Source organism: Sipha flava, unplaced genomic scaffold (genome assembly GCF_003268045.1).
Source record: "Sipha flava isolate LNK unplaced genomic scaffold, YSA_version1 108_pilon_pilon, whole genome shotgun sequence".
In the NCBI taxonomy this organism is placed as follows: Eukaryota; Metazoa; Arthropoda; class Insecta; order Hemiptera; family Aphididae; genus Sipha; species Sipha flava.
This window is the reverse complement of record NW_020271725.1, coordinates 628,338-635,920: the sequence shown is the minus strand read 5'-3', so window position 1 is coordinate 635,920 and position 7,583 is coordinate 628,338.

Below are 7,583 nucleotides of genomic sequence, written 5' to 3'. Positions count from 1 at the left end.
CCCCCCCCCCCCCCCCCCAGAGTATGATAGAATGTACGCCACTGTATATAAATATATATATTTTAAGTGTTTGGATATATGGTATTATCTATATTAACGAACTTGAACTAACTACGTTATTGCTATTTATAATAAAAATGTAAAAAAAAAGTCCTTAAACATGAAAATTGTTATATTTTTAAAAACATCGAAATTGCTCGAAAAATTTATGAAATAAAAATTAATTTTAGTTATATTTCATACTTAGTAGTTTACAATAAGTAGTTTATAAACACACTTTCTGCATGTATAAAGTAAAATTTAATGAAATTAAGTGCTTAAATTTAAATCAAACAATAATATGCTAATTTATTCGAATTATAGATTATGAAATGGGATTAATTATTGGGAGTGTTATTTAATCATTAAAAGATGAATGTTGTTTTAATAATAATATTATGTGTGAATTAAATCATCATCGTAAAAATTAAAATAAAACTCTAAAAGAATTATTAATATATTATACAAAATTAAACATTTTAAAATTACGAATATGTAATAGTATTATAATTTGCATGTCTATTTTAAAATTATTTTATTTCAATTTTAAGTTCGGTATTATTTTTTTTTTTTATATAAAAAATTAAAATTCTATAAAAATAATGTCACAATTGAAAAAAAAATGTGTTTGTTTTTTGTTTTTTTTTTGTCTATTATATATTATACTCGTATCGTGTGCACAAAAATTGTAGAATTCACTGTATCAAAAGCTGTATGCGCGTATTATAAACAAGAAACGTTACATGTTACGCGAGAGAACACACCATGGAAACAAACACGTCAAACATTTTTTTTTTTTATATATATATAGAATATAATAAATATTATTAAATATAACGTGGAGAATTAAAAATAACAAAAGATAGTTGACAGGGATGTATGTATATGTAAAATAATTTATGTTTATATATATGCACAGACATAAAAAGTTTAACACCACTAATTGTCATCAAATGTGTTTTTATTCTTCACGTACATTTTATAATTATACATATGAAAGTGTGTACAGTTTAGTTTTACAACATTAATATGGTTACAAATTAGTATAACATATTTCAACTAATTTATAATATTATATATTTTTTAAGCTTAATTTTATGAATATGTTATAAACTATTGTAAAACTTATGAATCAGGATTAGGTTATAATTAAAATCAAACATTATAAAAATTTTGTAATCTACTACAGGAAAATATAAAATTACATAGGTGTAATATTAATGGCTGTATTTTAAATATTATTTAAATTATATTATTAAAACAAAATATCCTTTATTAATCTTTTTGAAAATAATTGTATATGTTTAGTACCCATTTTATTTAAAACATGTTGTTAGAAAATAAATAATGCCAACAGGGGAACGTGTTTATCTAAAGCAGTAGTTCTCAACTGGGGTGACATGTCATCCAAAGGTAACATGGACCCAGTGTTGGGATGACACGAAATTTCCATGGGAGAAGGAAAAAAAATAAGAAAATAATTAATTTTAATAAATTTATAGATTATAATCAAAATTTTCATGTATATAGTATACCTATAAATTTGTATCTCAATATTATTTATATTTACTCGTTAAATCCGATAAACACGTGCAGTATTTTGATTTGCTTAATCGCTGCATTATCGACTAATTTTACCAACTTAAACGGGATTGTTAGTCAGTTATTCTGCATTCATTATATTGTATTATAGCTCTACAACTCTAGAAGACAATATGTGACTAGATTTTTCCACCATTAACTTTCGATTTTTTCAACTTTGTAAAAACTACCAGGATCAAATTTCTCATTGGTTTTTATACAAATCACTATTAATCAGTATTAATTTGTTTCTCTATTTTTTTATTTTTATTTAAAAATTTAAACTTTAAAGTGTCAATATTTATCGAACCCTGCCACTCAAATATATTTTAGGTATACTTATTATTTTTCTGCATACTGTATTTTTTTGTTGTTTTAAGAATAATTCTAAAATGATATAGTTAAAATTGTCTATTATTTTGATGTTAGGGCGACGTGGTGTTTGATTTTAGTGGTTAAAGGTGACATAAACTAAAAAAGGATGAGAATCACTGCTCTAGAGTAGACTAGTCACATAGTGTATGTATTACAAATAAATCAGAGATTTATTTAAATACGAGTACTTATAATAAATGTACACGTAAGAGCAGGGCCTAAAATATATCAGACTACACACTTTTTTTCTATTGTTACCGTTGATTATAATAAAAAGTGTAGATTAAATAAAAATTTACACAAAATAAAAATAAGTTAATATTAATATATATTTTTAATATAAAACAATTTAAAATAATTACATTTTATCAATGACGGATAGGCATATATTTTTTTTACCGGGAAGGAATTAGAAGCGCCTAAATAGATTAGGCCCCTATAAGAGATCTGTGAAATGCTTGTTATCAACTTTTACCCGAGGAAGAATATCAAAATGGTCGGTGGCTTTTTCATGCGCTATATTCTAACGTAATTTTTCATTCAACCATGATATAGCTGCCTATGAATAATATTCCGATACTAATGGCATATTTAATTTTATATAAATACAATCTTTAATCGTGTTAGGTTACAAGGAGGAACGGGCAGAAGTTTTTAATACCTTATAATATGAAATTAGCCTTTCAACATCTACAAAGTGGGATTTAGCAGATAATAATCTTGGCTGAAAAAAAACTTACAAATAAGTTTAGTATAATTGTTGTGATTTATATTTTTAATTTATAAATTTAAATTTAAAAATTCGGAAGTTATAAATATTAAATCAATGTAATATATATTTATAGTACATACCACTGATAAACTTAATAGTTACCAAGTTTCATTCATTAATATAATATAATAGTAACTTAAATAATTGTACAGACATTTTCTTTTCTGAACTATTTGGTCTGTTAAATACCTTTCTGTAGTTAGTGATAAAGTCAACCAAATTAATATCTGGTAAAATTATATTGTGACATACTTTAAGTTCTAAATATTTTACTTCATTACTTATATGTTCTAATGCTGTCCATTCTTCAGTATCAAATTGATCGAATAAAATTGATTTAATATACATATTTCAATGTATCACATTACACAGCAGAAAAAGTAAAGATATCAGAAATAAATAAGTGATGCGACTTTCCTCGGAATATTTCTTTATTTTTATCAAATAACTGAATGTATCGTAGCATAATTTTTAAATCATAATTTTCTTATAGAACATTAATTTCTTCAATTTAATTTTCTAATATACTTTCTCATCAAGCAAAGGAAATCCTTGAAGGTTTTCAATAACTTTTATTAGTGCATATTTTATTTCAGCTATATCGTATAAAATAACATCATCTGGTTGGATTTGCTTATGAAAATTTAATTAAGAATAACACATGTCAACAAAAAAATATAATGGTTTTAATGTACTGACGTCAGTTAGGTTTTTTAAAAACTCTTCAGCCTTTATTTTACAGTCATCTTCTATTTTTTTTAAAGTAAAGTACTTAATTAGGATTTTCCAATTTCCAATTTCTTAATATGTTCAGGAATAAAAAGTAAATAAACCCTCCACCTGATATCAGGATATTATAGAAGTGTATACATAGTTTTTTTTTTTGATCTATGATAATTTATTTTAACTTATTAGTTCTAAATCCTGATTGGTGAAAGTAGGATGAAATTGAAGAACACATTTGAATTAATTTATTTAATTCACCTACATCAGAAGTTTGTTTTTCTCAAGCTTTTGTGAACTGTGCACCAAATTTTGATAAATAGATCAGTATTATTAATCATTTAATTTCGTTTTTTTTTAAAAATAGACCATAAACATTTGTTTTTAAATTAATGTTTGTTATATCAGTAACAATATATGAGATTAAAGTTAAAACTTCTTTTCAATCAATAAATCGTTTAACAGCTTTTTTTTATACATTCACGTTGAAACTTCAAATCATTATGACTTTGAAAAATAAAACTAAAATACAATATAAAACTTTGTAAATATATTTGGAATACAGGGTACACACTTTGTGCCAAGAAACACATTATTTTAGGCCCTGTTTAGAAGTTAGGAAACAATGGCATCAATGCAATTTTACATTCCCCGTTAGATTCTGTTATTTTTAATTTTAAGTAAATTTAATTTTGATCAATAATAGTTATATGCATTTTTTCGTTGATTTATCGAGATCTGAGAATTTCTAAAATCATATGTCATCTTTGACTTAATCGTAAACGTTATTTATAACCTATATGAGTAAAATTCAACATTATATTAAAATTAAATTTAAATTTAAAACCTAAAATATTTAATTTTATACATTACCCTTTTATAAGAAAAAAAAAACAACGTTGAAATATATTTTTGTATTTAATGTTATATTTATTACATTAAAGTTTATCATACGAGTATATGGATACAGAATAGATAATCAGAAAATACGTTTTAACTATTTGGATGGTTTTTTGATTTTATTGTTTTAGCTATTAAATGGTATATATGCGCTTGATTGTAAGTAGAGATTTCAAGAGCTAATTTGATGTTCAGAAGTAAATGCAAATGACCAATTACGCGAGTATGTACGTGGCTAAAATGTAAATCAAATTGGGTCATTATTGAGTATTATTAGAAACGAACTCTAAAATGCTTAATTATATATTAGTGAGTGTTATAAATAATAAATTTCCTAGCCATTGATAGAATTGAAAACAAATTAGCTTCTAAATTACTTAAGAAGATTAAACATAATTAAAGAGTAAATAGTTACATATAGAAGACCTCTCATATATAACTACACAGGATGGTTAAGGATTTTTTCTTTATTAAATGAAATATTTATGACTATTCTGTAGATATTTTTGTTTGTTTATTTGCAAAGTTGTTCAGTTCGTTTTTAATCGATCACAATATGCGTACGCTTATAGGTATACAATTTAGTCTTGTTTTATACCAAGTTAGTAGGATGATTAGGTATGTTCTAGAACCAACTTCACCTCCCGCGTTACACCATCAACCGCACCAACCACCGTTCCACTCTACTCGCACTCGCGGACATCTACCATATATCACTACAACCGTGACCACTTCGACAACTTCTCGACACCACCGCGTGATGCAACATCATGAAATTATCAGGAATAAGTTGATAAGATATACACGATAAAACAATTTCAAATAACTTTACTGATTTTATTCTCTGGCCCCCTCCCTAGTGTGTATTACGCACCATAAGGGGAGATAAACCCCCTCTTATATTATGAGATCATTTTCGAACAATTTTAACGATTTTTACAGTATATATTTCGTCAAGGATAAGTGACCAATGATTAGTGTCGATATTTATAGTTTTCTTTCGAAACATTTAATATTATACAGCATCCCTTGCAATGTAGCTCGTCCGATATTAAAGTTGTCATACTGAATAACATGAACGAATTACAATATACAAAGGTCTGACTGTAATAAAATGTGGTATAATAATAAGGTAATAAATATAGTAAAGTATATACCTCGTTTCAATTTTCATCACACATTGTTCAGCTAACTGAGTAGTTGCGAATAGTTTTAGATGGCTTACAAAGGTCGACATATTTCTAAGTATATGATTTGAAACTAAATTATCACTTATGTTTCTAAAAATAGTTGCCATATCTTTCAAATTTTGAGATCTTTTAAAATTTTGCTTAAAATAGTCGGCTATTTATTTGAACTGCCGTAAAACCGAAACACGTATGAATGTATTCTTACGCACGATTGGCACAAATATACCGTACTCCATTATAAATGTTGTAGAGTTATTAGATCTATGTGATTGAGTAGTTTATGGCAACCAACTTGTTTCTTACCTTTTATCACTCTCGCCTTGATACACTATACTGGTACTAGAAAAGAATCGGTTTCCAAAAATATGACCCGTTAATACTTTACGTTTTTTCAAGTATAACCAATAGAATAGTACCCACAAGCGCAAATATTCTCCGCATAAAGTCCACTGAAATATATACGTGTCGAGATTGTGTTATAGTATAAATGACTACGCTGAAATGATCTGCGGGATCCAATCCAATGTTAACAAATTTGCGAGTCATGAAATTTATATTGAATGTTGATGATTTGATTAGGTTGCATGGTGGTGTTAGTGATGTATAAACGAATTTCTCGTATACAGCAGCGTTGTCTACGATTGAACCGACCATATTAAAATATTTAAAAATACTTGTACAAAAAATTAAAAACGAGAGCAGATGAGTATAGCTTGCAATGATCGGAGAGTGATTGATTTCAATCTCATGATTATGAAGGGATAACGCTGTATATTTTCTTATTGTATAGTGGGAGTTGTCGTGCAGGTTTTGACCAAATCATAGCAGGTTAGACTACCCGGTAGTTATTCGAAATTGTTTTATCACATATTTCTTATCAAGTTATTTCTCATAAAATTATTCTTATCATTCCTGATAATTTCGTGGTATCGTTTCATGCCTATGATATCGTATCACACGACGGAGGTGGAGGTGGTGGCAGGAGCGATAGCAGGTCATGAAGGTGGAGTCACCGGCGGCAGCAGTAGTGGGTCGCGTGATCCGGAGGCGGTTTTAGAACATACCTAATCATTTCATTCAAGTTTATTCTTCAAATATGATAAAAACATAATGTGCTTTTCATTTTTGAGACTTCTAAATTAATTAAGAAACGTCATTGTATTACGAAAAAAAAACAAATATTCTAAAAAAAATACTTTATGTAACCATGCTTATGCTTCATCGTATGCTTCATAAATAATTTAAAACAATTAAATATAAACTTTTTGTTTTAGTTAAAAATTCGTTAATATTTTCTGACATTGAAAATGATTTTTTGTAGTCTTATGATTATACGAGTAAATACAGCAATAATCGAACACGTTATAGCAGTGGTCGGCATGTAATTTCTACTGGAATCCGGAAGATAAAAATAATAAATAAACGAGTTTCACGGAAAAAAAATTACTTTCGTTATGTGACAACTGTAATCCAAGTCAAATAATATCATATAATAATGATAAATCAAATAAAATATTCAATTCATTACTTTATCATGTTATTCATTTAACACTATTTATTATTCACTATGAAAATTCTTTACAAAATTTAAAATGTAATTAATGCATTTAAATAAGACATGTTGACGGTCCGATTATCTGCCTTCCGCATTCCGCAAGTTACCAACTTATTGCAGGTTGTCTACTGTAGTTATATTTGAAACATGCACAATTTTTGTCTTGAAAAAAAATTACCAAACTTTCTAGGATACCAAATGGGTTTTTCACTCTTATAAAGTCTTAATAAATTTTGGCCGATTCGTTCGATATTCTTTCACGAATACGATAATATCAATATAATATATTTTAATAATCCATTAGGCATTTATAACTCCGTGATGAACTGAAAGAAACAAGCGTTGAACGACATGCCTCATATGGAATATATTTTTTACTCGAACGTGATCAAAATCTAATCGATATATACGCATGTTAATCGAGTTTATTTAGTTAATAGTTAATAGT